The sequence below is a fragment of the Eschscholzia californica genome, unplaced genomic scaffold (assembly GCF_041429995.1).
Source record: "Eschscholzia californica isolate CP2 unplaced genomic scaffold, dmEscCali1.0.p SCAF_4, whole genome shotgun sequence".
Lineage (NCBI taxonomy): Eukaryota > Viridiplantae > Streptophyta > Magnoliopsida > Ranunculales > Papaveraceae > Eschscholzia > Eschscholzia californica.
The window spans coordinates 33,227,987-33,253,891 of NW_028238461.1; the positions used below are offsets into that span (position 1 = coordinate 33,227,987).

Genomic DNA, 25,905 nt, shown 5'->3' on the forward strand with positions numbered 1-25,905 from the left:
TTAAAAACGAAAGAATATAAATATTTTTCTTGACTATATCTCTAGGATTTTTTTATTTGAAAAGGGAAAGAATATAAATATATCTCTTAACATTCATGGTGCTTAAGATCCTAGATGGATTTTTTTTTGTTGCAAGAGCTTCCAGATGGATCTTAGGTAGGAAGCAATCTCATTATAAATACTTTGTTAGGTTTCTTTTGTTTTCATCAATCTCATCTTCTTCCATCAAACTACTCATTCTCTTCCCTTTAACCTTGGTAAAATAACTTTATTTTTGCTACTTTATACATTCTTAATTCAAGGATTGAATAAAGACAAGAAAAGGCTCCATCTTAGCCAAGGTTTCTTTCTTTCCTTCTTCTCTCTTTTTTCTCTTTGTTTTTAGTTATTTTTTTCCTGTCATTCATCTGTGTTTAGGGTTCTTCGTTTTTTATCATCATGACGAAAAAATTTCTTTTAGGATGTTTTTTTAGGAGTTCTATTAGTAATTAATTTATCATTATATTTTAGTTTATTGGTTTTAATGTTTTAGCAAATCTTTGATTTCACCCAAAAAAAAAAGCAAGTCTTTGTTTATTTTGCTTAGAATTGGTTTTTCATTTGCTTGATTTGATTCAACGTAATCTTCAACTTCCACTTGAAACTCTTTTTAAGTTATTTGATGAATCAACCCAAATTAAAACCTTATCAATTTTATACCCAAAGAACCCTAACTTAACTTATGTTTTTGGTACATACTCACGCTGTCATCTTAGTAACTTATAGCAGAACGTTTCTTAACTTCTGTTTTGTGTTCTCGTTCTCTTTTTTGGTCAATCCTCTCTAACGACACTTTTGTTCTTGTGTAGATTATCCACCAAATGATTTAATGAAGGAAATGGAACAAGAAAGTAATTGATCTAAAACAAAGGTATGCGTTGTTTTCTGACTTTTAGTTTTTTCTTTCTATAATATACTATGGTTGTTCCGGCTATTTCGAAAATCAAGTTGGCTAAACAATTTTCGAACAAAACAAAATTAGGAAAAATCATTTGATAGGAAAGAAGATTTAATTGAAGTATAAAGTTGTTTTGATTCAATGGAGATTTTCGGAATAACGTCATACTAATGGGAATGTTGCATCTATAGAATATCACCTTATTTTAATACATTAAAATGGATTAGATTCTAAGAGTTAAAAGATGAATAAAAGTACATCGATCTCTCAAAACTATATGTGGAAAACATAGTTTCTTACAGTGGCAGCCAGAAAGTTGTCTCCGGGGGCACTTTACCGACCAATTGATAAACATATCTCTACGACGAGTTTTCATCATACGAAAAAGTGCAATTACAATGAATAATAGTTTTAAATATGTATTTTCTAAATATAGCTGAATTTGTCTCCCATTTGGTTGACTAGCAATCTTTTTAGTAAAAATATACATTTTGTCAGAAAACGAGTAGGGTTAATGCTAAGAGCAAGTAAATCTAAAGATAAACGTTATTTTTTTTTCTCTTAATCATTTTTACAAGATGAGTCATCATTGGTAAATATGTTGTTTAACTTCTCTTGAAAAAATAAATAATAATGAACGCCTTTGATTAATCTTTCTTTTTTTCAATATACCCTTGTAAGAACTCTATTGGAGACTGTCGTATTTTTTCAACTGTTTATCCAATGAACAACGAAATTTTGCAGTGTTTTAGAAAATCGTCTCTCTAGAATCTTGCAAAAATAAAGTTTCTCCAGATGTTGAACTAAAAACATGTTGAGACTAATTTTTAAATAAATAGACACTTTTCTGTATGATAAGGGTTAAAGCGTGTTAAAGGCGCCTCCTTAAGATCAATAAAAGTATATCTTTCGAAACTATGGGAACCATGGTTCTTCCTATCTAAAAAATATATTACCTTTCCCGCCATCAAAGACCTCCAAATTATATGATGCTTTTCCATATGAAGGAGGACAAAAAGAAGTAGAAGAAGAAACTTACATCAGAAGAACACGAAGAGGAAGTAGAAAAATAGGAAGAAATGAAAAACAACTTCAATAGAGAGTAAAATATAATTTTATTATTTAGAAAAATATCTAAATTCTAAATTTCATTTATAAAGCTTTCACAGAATTAGTCTATCACTTTTTGTGCCGCATAGGATTTTCATTTTTAAAACTTGGTGACTCTATTTAAAGTTAAAGAAAAAGAGATATCATAAATACTTTAAGGGAAACTTCGGTATATGTCAAAGATTTTTATATACGAAAATAAAATTAGGATCTTATTAACTCATGTTAGAAAGTGATAAAATAGACTTCAAAGGTTATGCACTCATTGGATATAAGGTAGTATATTCTAAAAAAGAACTCCGTACAAGCGAATACCCTTTGACTCATCATTGATTTCGTGGAAGAGCCACATGCACATTTGATGGGAAATTCTCCAACGTAAAAGATTCGTTACTTTTTTGGCGAAATAAACCATTATTTGGGAATTAGTTCCTTAAGATCACTTACAATTTGGTTAGATTGTTGGTTAAATATCATATAAGAATAATTTGTATGACAGTTTATTCATATATTTGACCTTGCAGTTTTTTTGTTGGTTATATGAATTTAATTTCCCACAAAGAGAAAATGTCTGCTATCACTATATTTGAGCTTGATGAGGTCAGAGATCCGATTCCAAACCGTGTATTATTCTCAAAGATCAATTCTAGAGGTAAAGAACTACGTTTAGATTGAAGTTCTTATTTGTTTCATCCAATGTTAATAGTATTAAGCATTTTATTGGTCCCGAGTTTCAGGATTTAGAGAATACTTGCTTTTTTAACTCGATTCTGCAATGTGTTACCCATACGGTCCCATCATTGCAAAAGCTTTGTGCATCGAATCATCCATATCCCTGCACAAGTAAGATCTTTCAACTTTCTTTATTTTAGGTATTCATTTTTCTTCTGGTTCGTTTTGTTTTGGTTATCTAGTTGTTTCTGAATCTTGAGTTTTAATTTTAGGCGGAGTTGAAGGATTTTGTGCAGTTTATGCTCTGAATAAGCTTGTTCGGGAAATGTTTGTTTCGCCTCATGGAAATATTTTTCATATCGAATTTGTCAAAAATCTAAGCGGTATCCTCTATTTAATAGTTCTTCCGGTTTAGTTTTTAATATGATAAATGATTAATCAATTTAGTTAAATCTAACTCTAGATTTGAATTGATTCGTTTGAACATATTTTCTATCCATTTGTGCCAGGCATATAATGAATCTAGGCTAAGAGTATTGTCTTAAGTAACCTGATGTGTGCTCCTGACGAAAACAAGTTATATTTTAGATAAGTTAGACTTTCAGATAAGTCAGATTCAAACGAATTAAACGCAAACAATAAGAAAACAAAAACTACGTACAATATTTTACGAGTGAGAACAATTATATACCTCTTTAGAGGTGTTCTTTCTAGGTTGTGCCCTGATTGTGTTGACCTAAAACGAATTTGTTTTCCAAGCTAACATGCTCTTGAAGAACACTGAGTTTGAATTCATTTTGGGTTATACTTTAAGGCCCAAGTTGTTGTTAACTCATCAGTACTTTAGTCCTTTATTTGGAGAACAGGAAGAATGACCCAAAATTTAACGTTGTAAATGTATATTTTGGTTTTTTCCAATACTACCCTTATACGTTTTAAATGTTTCTCTGTCTTATTGATTTCCCAATCCACTTCACTTTACCCTGTTTCTCTCCTCTCAAGCTCAACCGACCATCCAAATTCTTAAAAGCTTTTACTCTTTTTAGTATTGTAAAGTTAACATTTTATATTCTGATTATTTTCAGCACTTTGTACTATATTTTGTAGTTCTTAACTTAGATAATTTCAGATATTTCTTCTTCTTCTTTCGAGAATAATCAACAGGAAGATGCACATGAGTTCCTTCATTGTTTGCTTTGAAAGCTTAAGAATTATTTTTCTGATTTCACGACAGAAGAAGAAAGTATCGTAAATCCACTCTCTGGGGTCGTCTTAAAAGAAAGGTATTCAGATAATATTTTCCCGTTCTTTTCTCTATTTGATATTTATTTTAAATTTGTTTACTCAAATTCTGGAAAAAAAAGAAACTTGATTATGCGCTAATGGGGCATAGAGAAAAGTCTCAGGGGCATAAAGATTTAGTAGGGGAGATATTTATTTTATAGCCCAAAAATTTACTTGATCGAACTTTGCCTCTTAATCTTCATCTTCTCATCACATTCACCAGCACAACTTCTGTCTTCCACCACCATTTTCGCCCACCACCTTGAATCAAAAACTACCTAGTAACTGAAGCTACCAAAACCTTGATCGACACTTAACAGAGCCCTGATTTCCATATATCAACAAAAAACATGACAGAAAAAAGAGTGAAGTGGGTACCCGGAGGATATTTTTCACTTCCAAAGAAAGGAAACCATTTTTCTAGCCCCAAAGAGGCATAAGATTACTACCCCTTTACAACAGAAGCCACTTATAACCCTTGGTCTTATTAATAGGGTTTGTAATGAAACTCGAAGGTTGGTCTAGATTCCCCAGATATATAAAACGATACAAGAAGGATCCCAAAATTATTCAAGAATTAACGGTAATGAACGTTTCGATTATATATATGAGTTTAAAGAAGAATAGGCTGAAAAATCTTATATTAGCACGACGTTCATAACATCAAGGTAATATCGGTTTCTAAGTGAGGTTCTTATATGTAATTAATAAAATTATGACTAATGTGAATAAGGTCGACTATGAACCATTTATGAACGGGTTGTTTTTATTTCTCTGATCATCTTTTAAGTTAAATGAATTGGCTAGTTTGAGGCTTCAATAATTTTGAGTGGAATTTTTTGTAATTACGAATTTTATAATGTGAAATTAAAATATACTTCAATCTTTTCGTTTTCCGTGGTTTTTGTACAGATCCTGTCAACTGCAATCAAATTCCATGATTTGATTTAACCATGCTAAAACTATAATACTTGGGGATCTTGTGTGACCTTAATACTGAAATGGGTGAAAGTGTGTGCAGAGAGATGAGAAAGGAAGAAGATAGATAGAGAGAAAGAAGATACAAAGTGTTTTCTCATTGTCAGGGGGCAGAAGATTTGATCTTCACTCCCCATCAAGTTTGATCTTCTGCATTTTCTACTCCTACTACCACCAACCAGAAGCAGCGAGGCCATATGGATATGTTAGCGAGTAATTTGGGTATACAAAAAGAATATTTAATATTTCAGTTTTTTTGTATATAGCAACACCCCTTTGTATTATCATACCATTTCGTGTACTTGTGCAAATTTTTTTTTTTCTTCTATATGCCAATACCCCTTTGTATTATCATACCACTTCGTGTACTTGTGCAAATTTTTTCCAGGAGATAGCAAAAACTTGAAACGTAGCAAAAATATATTATTTTTCGTTATTTTAAGTTGATGAGGGGTCTTCCTAAATGTTTAAACAAAATACTTTAGGAAATTTATGACTAATAAGTTATCGGGTGTAAAAATTTAATTACTACGAAAAGTATTCCATTATATAGTTTCAATTTTACGAAACAATTAGAAAATGTATTTTGATCTCAACTCAGATACTTACTAATTTCAGTGCATTAATTTCCTATCACCATGATCTCTTCTCCCATATCAATTTCATGGCTAAACAGAGTCAATTTGTTTTGAAAATTTACCAAAATGCTTCAACCAGTTTCATTTTCAAATTGGAACAAGAATCATACTAATACAAACTCATGTTACAATCAAAATCATTGAAAAGAAAACCGTATTGACAAAACGTAACATAATTATAACTTTGATGACTAAAATTCGATTGTACAAAAGTAAAAGTTTATAAGTTGAGTTGGAAGAGGCTTTCGATATTTGTTGCTTCTTTTAAATATCATGGTTTTGCATAGTTACATTTATTATTCGCAACTTTAACATATTTCTATTTTCATAGACATATTTCTCGTTATATTAAAATCAACTATTTTTGTTGACTTTATTAATTCAATATTTTTATGTTAAAAAGGGAAAGAATAGAAATACATTCTCGCCTACCCTTAAGACATATAATAGGAAAACCCTGTTTTCTTATAAATTTGTTGTGCACATTGTTCAACTTTCTTGACTTTTCTTTTATCCCATCATCATTACCATCAATGGTAACTTTTAGAATGGTCTTAGGTATGAAGCAAGCTCACTATAAACACATTGCTAGTTTTTTTTTTTCATAAATCTCATCATTTTTTATTAGACCACTTATTCCCTTTGTTTTTACTTCTAACCCTACTTTAGCTTTACTAGCTTATAGATTCTTCATTAAAGGATCCAACAAAGGGGAGAAAGGACTTCATTTCTAACCAAGGTTTCTTTTCCTTCTCTCTGTTTTTTTTTAATCAGGTGGGAAAGTCGATATTTTTACGAAAATCGATATTCTTGTTTGGTTTGACTACAACAGTGTAAAAATCGATTTTTCATATGAATTTTTTTTTGGAAAAAGTGAGGAATACTTTCCCCCAAAAACATAGAAAAACGACCTTCCTACATTTGAACAGAAAAAATGCTCTATCTCCTCCTTCATCATAAAACTCTCTCTAGATTCTTACCTTCTCCCTCTTTCTCGCTCTCTTTCTCTCAATCTCTGAAGAAATTCTAAAGATGCTCATCTTATTGCAACTGGTGCCCCTTTTATGTATAAAAAGGGGGCCAACAGTAATATTATGGGCGACTTTAGATGTTCTCCTTATATTTTCTCATGGCATACCAAACACAAAAAATTGAATTTCTGTTAGAAAAACTTGGTTTTCTTCCTAATAAAAAATGGGTTTCATAGCGAACATTTTCACGTGTATCAAACAATATTTTCTACTATTCATTTATGTTTAGTTTTTCTTCGTTTCTAGTTTCTTATCTTCATGAATTTTTTTTTCTTTTAGGATGTTTTTATATTAATAATTCCTTGATCAATAAACTGATTCAATTTAGGTTCAACTTCCATTTGAAAATCCTTAAAAAGCTATTTAGGAAATTTTAGTCAAAATTAAAACCTTATTGATTTATACCCAAAGCACCCTAACTTAGTCTTGTCTGACTAGTATTCTTTTCTTGTGTAGATTAGCCACCAAATGATGGAATGAAAGAAGTGGAACAACAAAGTAAGTAACCTAAGACCTTGTTATGCATTGTTTTCTAATTTTTCTAATTTTTTTCTATATTACACTACTCTTGTTTGCAGTGGCAGACTCAATTTTTTTTTGTGGGGACACTTTGGGAAGTTTTATAGGCCCCCCATTTTTGTTAAAGGTCTCTCCATGAACCCATTGACTTGGTAAATAGTCATTGACCTTGTTTGGTTAAAGGACCCCCGATGTAATGGGTTAAACAAAACCCACGTTAAGGGTGTATATCACCCACATCATCAATCTACATATCTCAACCCTAAATCTCTCTAAAACTCAAATCCCTAAGCATTTCTCTTCCTTTCTTTTTCCACTGGAAATGTCATCCATCACCGACGACCATTAGTAACAGGTTAAGTTCTCCGAACTTGTACATTATCCCCACATTGTTTCTGCACTCATCTCTAAAGTCACAAAGTAACTTCATTGTTGTAAACCACCATGGATGAAGCAACTTCTACAAATTTTGGAAAAATAGCAAAAGATCCCCAAAAATCAATTTCTGGACAAAATTCAGTCTCCCAAGAAGCATATGAAAATTTCCTAAACACATTTTTACATGTTTTATGATCTATTTGTTGGTTGTATGACTTTTTTAAGTCCTATATTGATTAGAAAGAAGAATGTTTCCACCATTGAAACTCAAGAACCATCTTCACCAAAAGTTACTTGTATGGGTCAAGTGCAAGTTATAAGATGCAACAAACAGAACCCAAAGAATGGAAGAACAAGCAGATGTAGTTGTACTCAAAAATGGTATAATTGGTTCCAAAAGTCTCTGTTCTGTAATTGTTTCTCAAAAATAAATATAATGTTGAATCTTCTAGTCCTGTTTCAAGTAGTTGGTTTTCATTTCTTAGATATGGGTTTCGTTTTTGATGGCGACCATCCACCTAGTCGGTCTCTCGGCCAGACTAATAGTGGGCCTAACGGTCAGGTTACTACATTAGCGTAGTTTCCAGATTGTAGTATTTAGGGTTTCCATATTTAGAGTCCTAGCAATCAAGGAAAGTATCTTTAATAGTTATCTTATGTCCTTATTTGTGTCTATCTAGGAAAGTCTAATCTCTATAAAAGAGAAGTCCAGTCTGTCTTGTTAGATATTGAATTGAATTATCAAATACAAAATCTCCTTGATTGCATCTTCTTCTTTAATTATTTCCGTTGTTCTTCGTTTATTCATCGTTTAATCGTTATTTTATCCGCTTTACTCCATTAGTTTAGTTTATAAGAATGGTGGATTCCATTAGTTTTATGCTTCTGCAACAATCTACATTAATTTTGCTAGAGAAGAATTGAAATCCAAAAGAGAAGTAGAAGAAACCGAAGAAGAAAGAGAAGCAATCAAAGAAAAAGAAACAGAGGAAGAAAAAGAAGTAGAGAAAGAAGATGAAGAGAGAGAAAGTAATGGGTTTGTTTTGTCTACACCACCAAATAATGCTTTAATTCTAATGAGGTGCAGATCAGATCCATGTAGAAATTCCTCCATGTTAAATCAATTTTCAGATTCTCCTTCAACAACTAACCAAGATTCAGAGAAAAAAAATAGAGCTCAAGTTGACAATGAAGAAGAGCAAGAACAAGAAATTGAAGTGAACCCCAGATTGAAACCAAAACCCATTTACTTAGATTTTGGAGATCCAGAAACTGAGGAAAAAAATGGATTTTACAGTGAAAACTGTAATAATGGAAGCATCAATTATTCCAAAACTATTAAAATGAGAGAAGAAGTGAAGAAGGTAAGTGGAGGGATTTCTTTGACATTAACAAGATGTAAATCAGAAGCAACAAGACGAAAATCAATGAGGATTGATTCATCATCACTAGTCAGATACGGTCTTAAACAAGCCTCCCGTCAATGGTTTTCAAAATTCTCCTCCGTCCTTATTGAACGAGGTTTTTCGCAATCTAAAAGCGACTATTCTCTCTTCACTTTTCGTTCGCACTCCACTCAAATCTTTGTTCTCGTCTACGTAGACGACATAATCATCACGGGAAATAATGATAGTGCTATTTCCAAGTTAAAGTTATTTCTTAACAAGTCTTTTTCACTAAAAGATTAAGGCCGTCTACAGTACTTCCTCGGTATCGAAGTATCTCGCTCATCGCAAGGCATTTTCCTATGTCAACGGAAATATGCTCTTGACATTCTAAAAGATTCTGGCCTAACCGCGGCACGTCCCTCTAAATTTCCCATGGATCAAAAGCTTCGTCTCAGTCCTACCGACGGTATTCCTTTAAAGGATCCGTCGGTCTACCGCCGACTCATTGGCCGATTACTATATCTAACGGTCACACGACCAGACATCACCTTCGCAGTAAATAATCTTAGTCAATTCATGCAAACACCTAGTCAAGTACACTTAGACGCTGCTCATCGCGTTCTACGATACTTGAAAGGCACCCTTGATAAAGGAGTCTTCTTATCAGCGAAAAGCTCTCTTCATATCACAGGATACTGTGACTCAGATTGGGCAGGTTGCCCTTCAACCCGTAGATCAACTACTGGATATTTTACAATGATGGGTGATAGTCCACTCTCTTGGAAATCAAAGAAACAACCAACGGTTGCAAAATCATTTGCAGAAGCAGAATATCGAGCTTTGGCTATTCTCACTTGTGAATTACAATGGCTCAAGTATTTACTACTTGATTTCGGAATTGATCACACAGACCCGATGACAGTTTACTGTGACAATCGGGCCGCACTCCACATTGCTGATAACCTCGTATTCCACGAACGTACGAAACACATTGAAATAGATTGCCACATCGTTCATGAGAAGATTAAAGACAACGTCATTGCCACTCGCTTCATCACTTCAGACAACCAGTTAGCGGATATCTTCACCAAGCCACTTGGAGCGAACCGTTCAAGAACATTATTGGCAAGTTAGGCGTTACTTCCATTCTCGCTCTAACTTGAGGGGGAGTGTTAGAAGGTCCACTCCACTCGGCTAAACCGAGTGGATTAGGTTCATTAATTATAGGAAACCTAATAGGATTAGGATTCCTAGTACAACCAAGATTGATGTATTTTAGATAAACATATACTTAGATATAGTTTTATATTTCTTAAACACCTTCTTGTAAAACCTATATAAAGGTATTAACCCCATAATGTAAAATCAAGTTGTAGTGAATAAACAAAGGGTTTACCTATCTCTCTCACGATCAACATATCATCTTCTTCTTCTCGGTTTCACCGAAGCTGCCTCACTCCATCTCTCGGTCTCACCTGAAGCTGCTACATTCATAGCTCTCTCGGATTCAACCGAGATCACTCACTCACTCGCTCTCGGTTTCACCCGAGAGCCATTATCATAGCTCTTGGGTTCAGCCGAGAGTTCTTACTCTTCCTCTCGGTTTATACCGAGAACATCTTCTTCTCACTTCTCGGCTTCAACCGAGGAATTACTACAACTCCCTCGGCTTCATCCGAGTTGATCATCAAGAGGTTATTGCCTCTTCACATGGTATCAGAGGCAGAATTCAAATTTTTTTAAGATGACTACTCCCGAAACTTCGAAAACTTCTCAAGTTCATCATAACATCAATAGTGGGTCGTTTGATGTCCACCATTCGGATTCCCCCACTACTATTCTTATCACACCGCTCCTAACCGGTGATAACTATTCCTCATGGTCACGAGGAATGACTAAAGCCTTAAGAGCTAAAGCTAAGTTAGGATTCGTTGATGGAAGCATCGAAAAACCAACCGATCCTAATGAACTAGAACAATGGGGACGATGTAATGATCTCGTTTCTAGTTGGCTCATCAATTCCGTTGATCCACCTCTTCGATCCTCCATCTTATATGATGAAATGGCCTCCGACATATGGCACAATCTCTATGATCGTTTTCATCAACGTAATGCTCCTAAAATTTTCTAATTAAAGAGAGCGATTTCTTGTCTTAAACAAGACAACTCCGATGTTTCGACATATTTCACCAACCTCAAGGCTCTTCAAGATGAACTCAATTCCTTGATTCTCAACGAGCCTTGTACATGTGGTCATAGTCGTTCCTTACTTGAAAGAACAAATCAAGATAGGGCCATGGAGTTTCTTCAAGGACTTAACGATAGATTTTCATCTATTCGGAGCCAAATTTTATTGATTGAACCTTTTCCTTCGATTCTTCGAATCCATTCACTTATTAAACAAGAAGAGGTTCAAAAAAACTTAGTCACTCCTATGAGTATTGACTCCAACAATGCGGCACTTGCCGTTGGAAACAATGAGTATAATCAAACTCGTTTTAATGGATCCGAGAGACAACGTACAAAACGCCCTCGTCCTTTTTGTGAAAATTGCAAGATTCATGGTCACGATGTTACCTCTTGCTACAAGATACATGGGTATCCACCCACTATGGTCAAAGAGGACGAAACCGTACCCGACAAAAACCCATCAACCTCTCGGTTTCAGACCAAACCGGTCAGGGGGTGCCTCCAGCACCCTCCTTCACTAATGAACAATATCAAGGTATATTGGCACTCCTTGACCGCAATAGGCAACCGACCGCAACCAATTCTCACGGCAACACAAACAAGCATCCTCTAATCAACCTTACCGGTAAGTACTACTCTTCTTTTCATCCTCTTTGGGTCATTGACTCGGGAGCCGCCAAGCATATTTGTTCAAATATATCTCGATCCTCCTCTTATTCCCTTGCACCACCGGATTTATACGTCCGTTTACCGGACGGTTCACGGGTAAAGGTTGAAAATATTGGTACCGTCTATTTTTCCAATAGATTCTATCTTGAAGATGTTTTTCATATTCCATCTTTTCAATTTAATCTCATCTCTATTTCTCAAATTTCTAAATCACTTCGTTGTACCGTCTTATTTGACCAGAATTTGTGTCTTTTTCAGGATCGAACAACGAAGACGAAGATTGGGCATGGTAGTCTTCATGACGACCTTTATTTCCTTCGCACGGAGCGTCCCATCCTTTCGATTTCTAGTCTATCTAAAGATAGTTCTAGTAATGAGTCTTTTATTTTATGGCATTGGCGTTTAGGCCATCCATCTTTTAGTCGTTTTCAATATTTTAATTCCAAACTTCCATGTTTGAATTTTAAATTTTTATATAATAAAGTACCGTGCGATGTTTGTCCACTTTCAAAGCAATGTCGTTTACCTTTTCCAACTAGTACCACTTCTTCCTCTCACATATTTGAGTTGATACATGCGGATTTATGGGGACCTTTTCCGGTCCCTTCCACCTCCAGGTGTCGATATTTTTTCACCCTTGTCGACGATTATTCACGTTGTACTTGGATATTTCTTATGGATTCTAAGTCCGAATCAAATAGAACAACTATGAATTTCTTTTCCTATGTCTCAACACAATTTAATTGTAAAATAAAGACTTTTCGATCGGACAATGGAACCGAATTTATCAATTCATCTCTACAAAGTTGGTTTATCAAAAAGGGGGTTTACCCACCAACGTAGTTGTACTTATTCACCTCAACAAAACGGGGTAGTTGAACGTAAACATTGCCACATCCTTGAAGTGGCACGTTCCTTACGACTCTAAGCTCACCTTCCTCTCTCTTTTTGGGGAGAGTGTGTTCTCACCGCGGTTTATTTAATCAATAAATTACCGACGCCCATTCTCGATGGTAAATCTCCCTATGAAATCCTCATGGGTGTTGCTCCCAATCTTTCACATCTACGTGTCTTCGGATGTCTTTGTTATGCTCGAATTCCTTTGCTTAAAACCAAGATGGACGCCCGCTCTTCCGCCGGTATATTCCTTGGATATCCCAATGGACAAAAAGGTTATCGTATTTACGATATCTCCACACGACGAATTTTTGTCTCAAGAGACGTCACATTCGTTGAAAACAAGTTTCCCATGTCACCCTCCTACTCTTCGGCTACACCAACCCGCTCCGATCCGGAACCGTTTCTCTCCATCGAAGACGATGATACTTTCATATTTCCGACGACCGGCAAATATCCCACCGTCTCGGCACCAAACAGCAGCACCATCACTGATGGAGCTGTTGTTCCTGACTCCTTTCAGCAGATCACCGATTCAGGGGTGCCTTCAGACACCCTTGCTGGACCGGGTTCTGGTCCCGGTCCGTTACCAACAGCACCATCGCTCGAGGTGCCTTTAGCAGCTGCTGATGACACTCCCCAATCAGGAGCGTCTCCAGCAGCTGCGGACAGACATATCCCCGACAACTCTTTGTCGGACTCACCACCAACCGAGGCTATTTCCGAACAGTTGGTTGAAATTTCCGGCTGTCCAACACGGTCTCGCCGACCACCATCCCACTTGGATGATTATGTGTGTTCTAACACTAGTTCCGTCAAGTACCCACTTGAAAACTACTTCTCCATCAATTCATTCTCCACATCTCATCAACAATTCCTATCTTCAGTATTAACTACTACCGAGCCTAGCTCCTTCACTTAAGCAATGAAATCTTCTCTTTGGAAGGAAGTTATGGCCAAAGAAATCTCCGCTTTGGAAGAAAACAAGACATAGTCCATCACTACTCTTCCACCCGGCAAGCGACCTATTGGTTGCAAATGGGTATACAAAATTAAGTTCAATTCCGATGGTTCCATCGAGCGCTATAAAGCTCGTTTAGTAGCTAAAGGTTACACCCAAATCGAGGGACTCGACTATAACGACACTTTTGCTCCAGTCGTCAAACTCGTTACTGTCCGTGTTCTCCTATCAATTGCCGCCGTTAAAGGCTGGTCTCTCCACCAGTTGGATGTTAATAACGCCTTTCTCCAGGGCGATCTCCATGAAGAAGTCTACATGAAACTTCCACCCGGATTCTCATCTCAGGGGGAGTCCAAAGTATGTCGTCTTCATAAATCTTTATACGGTCTTAAACAGGCCACCCGTCAATGGTTTTCAAAATTCTCCTCCGTCCTTATTGAACGAGTTTTTTCGCAATCTAAAAGCGACTATTCTCTCTTCACTTTCCGTTCACACTCCACTCAAATCTTTGTTCTCGTCTACGTAGACGACATAATCATCACGGGAAATAATGATAGTGCTATTTCCAAGTTAAAGTTATTTCTTAACAAGTCTTTTTCACTAAAAGACTTAGGCCGTCTACAGTACTCGGTATCGAAGTATCTCGCTCATCGCAAGGCATTTTCCTATGTCAACGGAAATATGCTCTTGACATTCTAAAAGATTCTGGCCTAACCGCGGCACGTCCCTCTGAATTTCCCATGGATCAAAAGCTTCGTCTCAGTCCTACCGACGGTATTCCTTTAAAGGATCCGTCGGTCTACCGCCGACTCATTGGCCGATTACTATATCTAACGGTCACACGACCAGACATCACCTTCGCAGTAAATAATCTTAGTCAATTCATGCAAACACCTAGTCAAGTACACTTAGACGCTGCTCATCGCGTTCTACAATACTTGAAAGGCACCCTTGATAAAGGAATCTTCTTATCAGCGAAAAGCTCTCTTCATATCACAGGATACTGTGACTCAGATTGGGCAGGTTGCCCTTCAACCCGTAGATCAACTACTGGATATTTTACAATGATGGGTGATAGTCCACTCTCTTGGAAATCAAAGAAACAACCAACGGTTGCAAAATCATCTGCAGAAGCAGAATATCGAGCTTTGGCTATTCTCACTTGTGAATTACAATGGTTCAAGTATTTACTACTTGATTTCAGAATTGATCACACAGACCCGATGACAGTTTACTGTGACAATCGGGCTGCACTCCACATTGCTGATAACCCCGTATTCCACGAACGTACGAAACACATTGAAATAGATTGCCACATCGTTCGTGAGAATATTAAAGACAACGTCATTGCCACTCGCTTCATCACTTCAGACAACCAGTTAGCGGATATCTTCACCAAGCCACTTGGAGCAGAACCGTTCAAGAACATTGTTGGCAAGTTAGGCGTTACTTCCATTCCCGCTCTAACTTGAGCGGGAGTGTTAGAAGGTCCACTCCACTCGGCTAAACCGAGTGGATTAGGTCCATTAATTATTGGAAACCTAATAGGATTAGGATTCCTAGTACAACCAAGATTGATGTATTTTAGATAAACATATACTTAGATATAGTTTTATATTTCTTAAACACCTTCTTGTAAAACCTATATAAAGGTATTAACCCCATAATGTAAAATCAAGTTGTAGTGAATAAACAAAGGGTTTACCTATCTCTCTCACGATCAACATATCATCTTCTTCTTCTCGGTTTCACCGAAGCTGCCTCACTCCATCTCTCGGTCTCACCCGAAGCTGCTACATTCATAGCTCTCTCGGATTCAACCGAGATCACTCACTCTCTCGCTCTCGGTTTCACCCGAGAGCCATTATCATAGCTCTCGGGTTCAGCCGAGAGTTCTTACTCTTCCTCTCGGTTTATACCGAGAACATCTTCTTCTCACTTCTCGGCTTCAACCGAGGTATTACTACATCTCCCTCGGCTTCATCCGAGTTGATCATCAAGAGGTTATTGCCTCTTCACATATATTAATACAAGTATCTAAAAATGGAGCAGTCTGAGGCCCACAAACCAACCAAGCAATCTGAGGGCAATCGGAGTCACCTTAAGCCCAGGTTGTTCACGTCCAACACGGACTAGATCCAGTCTAAATGCCATCGGACTCGTAGGAGCATGAAGGGTGAAGGTGTGTCTGAGTGAAAAAACGAGATAACTATAGATTGTCCTTACTTGTATCTCGTTTTTATTTTTAATTTCTTTATTTTTGGGTCATTTAAGAGTAACCTCAAGAAATTTTAATTTCCATATATTACTAGTAACTAGGTTACTATCACATAATTAAACAATTGATTTTCTGCTAGATGCCTAAATCAGCAAGAACCCTTGGTTTTTGAACATGGTTATTGATTTCAACAACTAAACCTAAAGAAACTCCCATAGATTTTCGCTATTCTCGTGGTGCCAGAGCTTGTAATCTTACCAATGAAAATGAATAAACAGATAAGATATAAGGAAAATAAGTGCTACTTGATCGAGGCGAATAAACTCATACGACTTAGATATTAACTTTTATTAGGATCTAAGTTTATGCAGTTCACGTTCAGACCATAATGCCCATTGATCGAGACGAATAAACTCATAGGACTTTCATGTCAAATAACTGTTTTCTACTAAAACTTTAACACCCTTTTTCTTTCTGTCTGTTTTTATTTTATGCAGATCAAGGTGTGGCCTCACTATCCATAATGCTTCCATAAATTTGCCTTCTATCTGGTACAACTACTCCTTCTGTTTTTGGCTCAAATTGACTAAAGATTTTGTCAACTCGACCTGTTTGATAACCTTGTCATCCTCGTAGGGTAGACTGACATAACAAGTTAAAATAATATATAGTCAAATCTTAAAGGAAGGAACGTAGCCTCTAATAACATTTCGGTCGAGGTTGTTTTAATCTTTTAGGTACGCTTCCAACCTAAGCGACCTATATGGTGGTCTCTAGCGGCTTATATCTCTCAACACTTATTGGGAAGTTTATAGGGCCCCTCCATTTTTGTTAAAATACCTCTCCATGAACCCATTGACTTGGTAAATAGTCATTGATCTTGTTTGGTTAAATGGCCCTCTATGTAATGGGTTAAAAAAATCCACATTAAGGGTGTATATCACCCACATTATCAATCTACATATCTCAACCCCAAATCTCTCTAAAACTCAAATCCCTAAACATTCCTCTTCTTCCACCGAATTGTCATCCATCATCGGCGACCATTAATAACAGGTTAAGTTCACCGAAATTGTACAATCCCACATTGTTTCTGCACTCATCTCTAAAGTCAAAAAGTATCTTCATTGTTGCAAACCACCATGGATGAAGCGACTTCCAAAAGTTTTGTAGAAATATCAAAAGATCCTCAAAAATAAATTTCTGGACAAAATTCAGTCTCTCAAGAAGTATATGAAAATTTCCTAAACACATTTTTACATGTTTTATGATGTATTTATTGGTTGTATGATTTTTTTTTGTTCAACATGAAGCTCAATTCGTTCTGGTTCCACCGAATAATGTGAACATGGTACGGTGAGACCATTCGAGTAGAATTTCTCTTAGTAAAAAATCCAATCGATGGGAAAACACCAAAACACTGTAGTGGATTCGTTATATATGGTAGGCTCGAGTCGCAAATATTGTCAAATTCGGCCCGAGACCACTGAAAATTGGTCCAGTAGTTACTCGTGCTACTTGACCAATTTTCGGTGAGCTCGGGCCCAGTTATGCTCCAATTCTCGGTGGGCTAGGGCCGAATTATGCATTATTTACAGATTGGTGGGACCGGAAAGCTCACTTGGAGGTTTTCTTCCTCTCTTTATTTTCACTCAATTCCAGACAGAAGGCTTCCAAAGAAGTTCCACAAATCTTCTTCCTTGGTAGATTTAAGTATTCAAACAATGTAGTAGGTTATGAGGAAGATGAAAGAGGGAGAGATGAAAAGATGAAAAGAGAGAGAGAGAGAGAGGTGGGGGGAGAAAAAGAGGGGTGGGACTTTTGACCGGTGAAGGGAGTTTTTGTTGGTTTAAATAATTTTGACCTAACGGCGTTACCTTTGTCGTTATGTCAAACTAGAGAAAGGGGAGTGTCTTTGATGAGACATAAAAATGTCTCATATGAATCTCTTAAGTTAGGCTAGTTAATCCAATTCGAGCCGTTACTCTGATGAATTACTTGTTTCTCTTGTCCAGGTGTCTTCTACGGAATTGAGCGCGGAAAACGGATAAAAATGGGAGAAACACACACCCAAGGGCATTTTGGTAATTATGGTAGACTGGTGAATTGGTCAACTTTATTGCTCGGATGAAACTAGACTCCAAGACGATTCTAATGGCGAAAACGGAAGTCAAATCGGAGTCCAAATGGGAGAAAATAGACCAGGTCATAGTTTTGGTCAAAATGAATTCAACTTTGGGGTAGCAACGACACGTGGTGTGCAATCTGATGTTGAGGGCTAAGTTCTCGGTATGCAGGTGGGACGCGCAGGTTAACTTGGTGGTACAGATGAAGATTGATCTGCTACTTTTTGCAGATGCAATCTACAATACTCCCAATCGATCCAATGAATTAATCAAGACGAGAAACGCTTGCTACAATTTCATCTAACGGCTTAGTCTCCTCTGTCAAACCAGCCGCGAAGTGCCTTATCGAATTCATCATTTTCAGCCGGGCTTTACTTGATTGACGCCCAATATTTTGGGTAAATCAAATCTTTCCTTCCCTCTCATCTCTATTCTCGGACTTTTAACTTCAAATACATAGAAAGAGAAAGAGATGAGACGCCAACAACCCTTGGCTCAAATGGTAAGAGGTAAGTCATCCAACTTAAAGGTCAAGGGTTCGAGGCACACGCTTACCTATTCAAAAAAAAAAAAAATATGAGACCGAGAGATTGAGAAAGAAGAGATTGATGGAAGATTTTCAGAAATTTAGAGAGAGAAATAGAAACAAAATAAAGACAGAGAAGGGAAGTTTTGATTGAAGGACTAATTTTAGAAGAAAAAATCTCAAAGAAAGAAAGACGGAGATGACCTTCAGTAATATAACAGAGAGATAGAGCTCTCGGCTTCTTCATCTTTCCATATTCAGAGAGTATGCTCTGGATTTAGTGGAGCTGTTTATGAAGAGAGAAAGATTTGATTAGCTTATTTTTCTCTTCTTTTTTTTCTATATAATGGAGATAAAACAGAGATGAAATGATCTCGGTTGGGGGATCACTTCTCTTAAGCTCAACCATAAAAGAAAGATTAGAGAAAGAGAGAGAGTGAGAAGAACAGAGGTATCTCTCTAGGTTGGGACAGTGAAGAAGAAACGAAAACTCAGATTAATCACGGTTACTTTTCTTGTTTTCTTTGCTTTGCTGTTTCCTTTAGTGAGAAAAAGATACAGAGAGAGTGAGAAGAGAGAATTGTAGAGAGGGGTAGAGAGAGAAATTCAGTGAAATCAAAGTGATAAACCGATTGTGAATTAAACAAAGAAGATTATTATAGTGATTCTCATCTTCTTCATTCTATTTCTATATTGTTCTTAGTTTTATGAGAGAGATAGATTAAAAGAGCGTGAAAAGCAGAAAGTTAGAGAGAGAAAAAGAGTTAGATAAGATGAGAAAATCTGTAGGAAAATTTTTTCCCAGAGAGAAATCGTTTCCAAAAAGACAAGAAAATCAATTTCCTTAAGGGTTTATTTGTCTAGAAAATAGTAAAAATAGAAGGAAAACTGCTCCTTAGGGTGCGTTTGGCTGCCAGAGGAAGAAATCAGCAAGAAAACTTTTCGTATTTATTTTAATCTCGTATTATGATTAGCTGAACATCCAATCTAGGGCTAGGATGAAACCATGTTCAATCTTTTAATCGGGGTTTTAACGAAAACATCTCTCGGAATTAGGATAGTTCATTATCCGAAATTCTGAGTTATAAAAAAGAGATTTAATTTGTCTAAATATTTGTTCTTAAAAATGATTTTATGTGGTGAATTCAGAAACATTAGGCTCTCCCCCATTTCCTGAGTTCCTTGTATCATTTGTTTTTATTTTCATTTCCGTTATTTTATTTTAATATTTTATTCATTTTAAAACCAAAACCAAAAACCGTACTAATTCTAAGTTTTAGAATAGATTTGACTAGTCTCTGCGGATCGACCCCGACTTACCGGAAAATTACAACTTGACGCCCGTGCACTTGCGGGTGTATACCTATTTAAGGAAACTCATCAGTCTTTTTCTAGAGGGGCCCTTCTAACCAAAATGACCAATTTGGGGGGCGCTTTTAAAGGAGCAGCCATTTTAACAATAATGGGGGCCCCTATAAAATCCCCGTAAGTTGTAAATTGTCTAGAAATCTTGATGTGTCGTCCGATCTAGTAATTTTTATACATTTCTGTTAATTCTAAGCCAACTAAACTAGTATTGACTTATGAGTTATGTTGACTGTAACCAATATAAATAAGTACTCTTATACACATTCGAGATATATAAAAAGTTAAGGAAACAGAGAGAGCAAACTCATTTTAGAAAATAGTTCAATAATAACATACACACATTTTAGAAAAACAGGCAGGAAAAAAAATTATATATAGAAAATGAAATTAAAAGAAAGCATAAAATGATATGCAGAAAACTATCTCTAGCAACATTTACGGGAGTCAATAATGAATTTACAAAGAATAAAGGCGAAAAAAATGAACTGATATATAAATAAGGGGGTCAAAATGGAATAGCATTGGGCTAATAGGACAGCTAATTGAAAACTAAGGGGCAAGTGCCCCCACGTGTCTCTGTCTCTCGCTCCGCCCTGCTTGTTTGAGCTACTCATACCATCTTTACAAATCCAATTCGTTTAAGGCTTTGCTCATTTTTCGAACAAAATAAAATTAAAAGAAATCATTTCACAGGAAAAGAGATTTAACTAAAAGATAAATTATTTTATTCAATCAAAAGTCATGTGAGAAATTCATAAATCTTGAAATAGACACAGTGATTTCGTGATCCGTTGGAAGAGCCCAGGTCGGCGACGTGCACATTAGATGAGAAATTGAGAATAATCTGTAGGATAATCTATAAATCCTACTCCAACTTGGAACCTATCTTACTTTTGGTTTAATACAACCATTATTTGGAATTATTCGTTACAGTACTCACAAACAATTTTGATTTCTCTTATCGGCTAAACTTCTTGCTAGAATCATTTGTTCTCCTTCTTTTTATACCTTTTTATTTAATATTATTCTACACCACTTTGACATTCTATTCATATAATTTGACCTTGCAGAGCTTTTAGTTGGTTATATGAATTTAATTTCACAAGAAGAGAAAATGTCCATCACTAAATTTGAGCTTGTTGGAGCTTGTCTTCGTGAATTTATTCAAAACTGAGGTCACAGATTCGAAACTTGAGGTCACGGATTCTATCCCACGCTTTTAATTTGTTATTCTCGACGATCAATTCCTGAAGTGAAGAACTACTTCTAAAATTTTGGTTCTGATCATTTTATTGTTTGAATTTGTTCGTTCTAAAGTCTTGGATTCTCGCTATTGACCTTAATCCTTTCACTCATAATGCACAAGTACGGATCCATGGGAGTGCGACCGCACCCCCTGGATCCTCTCGATAAGAAAAAGTAGTAGTAGTAATATATATATATATATATATATATATATATATATATATATATATATATGTATATATAATTATGTATCTAATGATGTATACAAATGACATGAAAAAAGTATCGGCTTAGTGGTTAAAGCACATGTTGCAATTGACACGAGTGTAAAATCATGAGTTCAAGTCCCTCTTTAATCATTGTAATATTTTTTTTCACATATATATGTGTTTATAACTCTATATCTAATTGTGAATGTGTAAAGATGTCATGAAATAGAGCGTGACTTAGTGGTTCTTGTGTTATGGACATGTGATCTTGAGAGGTTGAGGGTTCGATTCCCACTTCATACTCTTTTATGTTTTGAAATTATTAAATTTAACTATTCTAAATTCATATAAAATCAATTCAACTACTCTAAAACAATAAAATTTAATTTATCTACCCTAATTCCCTACAAAATTCAAGATGCAAACTTTTGAGTTCGTATTTTGTTTACATTTGATGAGCTTTTGTTGGGAATAACAAATGAATTGTCACAAGTACTACAAAGAAAAGACCAAAATATTGTGACTGTCATGTATATTGTTGAATCATCAAAAGCTAGTTACCAATATGTACGAGACCGTTAGTGGTCATCATTGGTTTGGAGTGTTTCTACTTTTTGTGAAAACATAATGTTGAAGTTGTTTATCTTAATGGTTGATAAGACATGAAAATGTCTCATCTGAATCTCTTAACTCGGGTTAGTTAGTCCAGTTCGAGCGGTTACTCTGATGATTTTTCTGATTTTCTTTCTCAGGTGTCTTTACAAGGCTTAGTGTGAAAAACAGATGAACTCGGGAGAAATAGTTGTTAAGGGGTACTATGATCATTTGTGGATTCCAGTAATTTTGGCCAACATTGGTGCTCGGGTGAAAAAAAGGGTCGAATACGAACCCAACGGTGAAAACGGGAGTCCAATCGGAGTTCGGATGAGAGAATTGTAGTTACTCAAAGTTGAGGTCAAGATTGGTTGACTAAAGGTCAACATTGGGAACTCGACGACACGTGGCACTCAGAGAGAATCAGATCGCACGGCTGGAAAACTACAGGGCATATATTCCGGTACATAGGTGGGACCCGTGCGTTTGAATCGGGATTTTCTTTGGAGTTGATCATTTGGCGCATTGAACGGCTTGGATTTCACCCGGTCACATGGCGTCACCTAAGCTCGCGTTGTAGCATCTTGTATTGTCCCGTGATACACCAAATCATTTTCTTCATAACACCAGCAAGCACCACCCAATTGCCAACCGGTTTGATGCCCATATTTGAGGAAGTTCCTCTTACCTACTCCCTCCGTCCCATATTCAATGACCTAATTTCTATTTTGAGTTGTCCCATTTTAGTGTCCCGTTTCTAAAAATAAAGAAATGAACTTTTCACTCTTTCCAACAATACCCATTACTATATATTTAATGACAACTTTATTTAAAAGTAAATTCAACTTTTTCATTGTAAATTACAAAAGTTAATGAGGTTACAATTGGAAAAACCATGTTATTTTTTAAAGTCAAACTCCAATTAATGATGTTCCCTTAAAAAGTTATGTTTTCAAAATAGGTCATTCTTTTTGGGACTGAGGGAGTATTTATTTTGATTCTCTCTCTACAAAAACATTGTAGCAGATTAGTGCATAAAACTGTAGAGAGAGAGAGTTTGAGAATTCTTTTAGAGATTTAATAGAGAGAGAGGGAAAGTTTCTTTATAACTAAAATCTAAAGAGGGAAGGCATAGGAGGGGATTTCCTATTTACAAATGGTATAGAGAGAAACTGGTTTTCTCGGCTAAATAGAGAAACAAGGTACGGAGGATCAAGGAATTGGTGGTGATCGATTGAAAAGAGATTTCACTGAAGATATTATTTTTTTTTAAATGAAGTTATTAAAGGAAGATAGAGAGAGTGAGTTGTTCGGTGGATTGGAGTATTTGCAGAGAGAGTCTATTCTAGAGAGAGAAAGAGATTGGTTTTTATTTTTCTTTCTTCTATATAGAGGGACAGGACAGAACAGAGACGGCTTATCTTTGAAAATCTCATCTCGGTTTTGGGGGCGACAAAAATCAATCGGTTTGTTCTCTTTCTCTTCTTCTCTGGAGCTGCAAGAAATAACTTATAGAGAGAAGAAGAGTTAGAAGAGAGAACATATCTCGTTTAAGAGAGCATTGATGTCATTAAGCTCTTCTCATCATCATCTTCTTATCCTTCTTATTATGTTTTCTATCTTTTAGTAAGAGAGAGGGAGAAACAGAGTGTAGAGGGAGATTTGTAGACAGGGACAGTAGAGAGAGAAATTATTTAACAGAGAAAGAGAGATTATTTGTAATGTGAGAAATCAAGAGAAACAGAAAGTGATTTATAGAGAGAGAAGATTGTTTTTTAATTATTAATCTAATATAATCATCTTCTCCTCTGATTTGTTATGTTATTTCTTTTGGTTTGAAAGAAAAGAAGAAATTCAAAAACAGTAAAGAGAGAGAAAAATCAATTGAGGAAGATGAGAAAATTGGTTGGAAAATAGTTTCTCCCGAGAGAAATTATTTCCGAGAAGACGAGAAAATTATTTTCCTGAAGGGTAAGTTTGGCTGCCAGTGGAAAATCAGTGAGAAAAGTTCTGTTTTCCTCCCTATTTCTCTTTTATTCTTTCTATTTATTTTAATCTCGCATTATGATTAGTTAATCGTCTATCTAGGGTTGATGATGAAACCATGTTCAATCTTTTAATCAGAGTTTTAACGAAAACATCTCCCGGAATTAACATAGTTCATTATCCGAAATTCTGAGTTATAAAAAGAGAGATTCAAGTCGTCTAATTATTGGTTCTTAAATCGATTGTATATGGAGAATTTAGAAACCCTAGGCTCTCTCCCATTTGACTTCTCCCCATTTGGGTTTCACTTTTTTTTTAATCGTTTTAATATTTTATTTATTTTATTTTAAAACCAAAACCAAAATCAAAACAAAAAACCGTACTAATTCTAAGTTTCAGAATATTTGACTAGTCTCTGTGGATCGACCCGGTCTTACCGGAATTTACAACTTGACACCCGTGCACTTGCGGGTGTAGACCTATTTAGGGTAACCTTTTAGGCCCATCAATGGTTCGTACATAGTTCAAGGGAGAAGCAGGAGGAATGCACAACAAATTACAAATTTTTATTACTATCAAGTGGAGATTTTCTATACCGTTATTGATATGAAGCTTCAAGAATTAAATGCTCGTTTCACTGAGAAGAATACCGAGTTGCTCAGTTCTATGACATGTTTGAGCCTATCTAGAGGTTTGCCCTTTTCGGCAAAATAAGTTGATGCATCTAGCTGAATTTTGTCCTTCAGATTTCAGTAGTCTTGACACTATGCTACTTAGTTTTCCGCTTGATAATTACATTTACGATATGAGGCAGAACGATGATTTCTCAAATTTAGATGAGATTGGAGCTTTTTCAGCTATGAAGCTAGTTAAAACACGCTTAAGAAACAAGATGAGTGATCCGTGGCTGAATGATAGTTTAGTAGCCTTTTTTGAAAAAGAAGTTTTTAGTGAAATTGACAATGAGTCGATCATGCGAACATGTCAAAATATGAACTCCCGTAGAGGTCAATTGCGTTTGTAATTGTTGATGTATTAATATAATTAATGAATATAAATATTTTGTTAATTATTGTGTCTAGATTTTTTTTTATTTAGGTACATAAATCAGCACCCCCTTAGTGAAAATTCTGGATCCGTCCCTGATAATACATATACACTATTTTCTTATTGGCTATTGCTTATGAGGGGTATTTTACATATAAGGGTTTGGTAATTATTATTTGAATACAGATAAATCTAATGTGGTGGATAAGACTCAACTGAAGGAAATTAGACCACTCTTTGTTACTTGTAAACGAAACGAAAGAACGATATGATGGACCTAGAAAGTTTCCTAAATAGGTCTACACCCGCAAGTGCACGGGTGTCAAGTTGTAATTTTTCCGGTAAGACCGGTTCGTTCCTCAGAGACTAGTTAAACTTATTCTTAAACTAGGAAGTAATAAGATTTTAGAATAAAATGATTTGATTTTGATTTTAAAATAAAATGAATAAAATATTAAAATAAAATTACGGAAATGAAAATGAACTCAAATGGGGAGATGATCTAAGGGAGAGAGGCTAAGGTTTCTGAATTCACCACATAAAAGTACTTTTAAGAACAAATACTTACACAAATTAAAGCACTCTTTTTTTCATAACTCGGAATTCAAGATAATGAACTACCCGAATTCCGGAAAATGTTTTCGTTAAAACCCCCGATTAGAATTTTGAATGTGGTTTCATCCTAACCCTAGATTGATGGGTTAGTTAATCTTAATATGAGATTAAAATAAATACGAAGAATAAGAGAGAAAATGGAAAAAGAATTTAACTTTTTTTAGTTGGAAATGATTTCCTTCTGATTTTCCCGTCTATCCGCCAAACGCGCCTTAAGGGAGAACGATTTTCTCGTCTTCTCGGAAATATTTTCCCTGTGAGAAAACTATTTTCCACTCACTTTTTTCGTCTTCTCCAACTCTTTTTCTCTCACTAACTT

At 35.7% G+C, this 25,905-nt stretch overlaps 1 long non-coding RNA gene across 1 annotated transcript; it reads left to right on the forward strand.

The window, feature by feature from the left end:
- Positions 1 to 241: 241 nt before the first annotated feature.
- On the forward strand, positions 242 to 3,102 carry LOC147544206 (uncharacterized). The gene is made up of 5 exons (XR_015223043.1): positions 242 to 341; positions 849 to 910; positions 2,572 to 2,699; positions 2,785 to 2,890; positions 2,992 to 3,102. It is a non-coding gene; the product is annotated as an uncharacterized LOC147544206 (long non-coding RNA).
- The last annotated feature ends 22,803 nt before the right edge of the window (positions 3,103 to 25,905 follow it).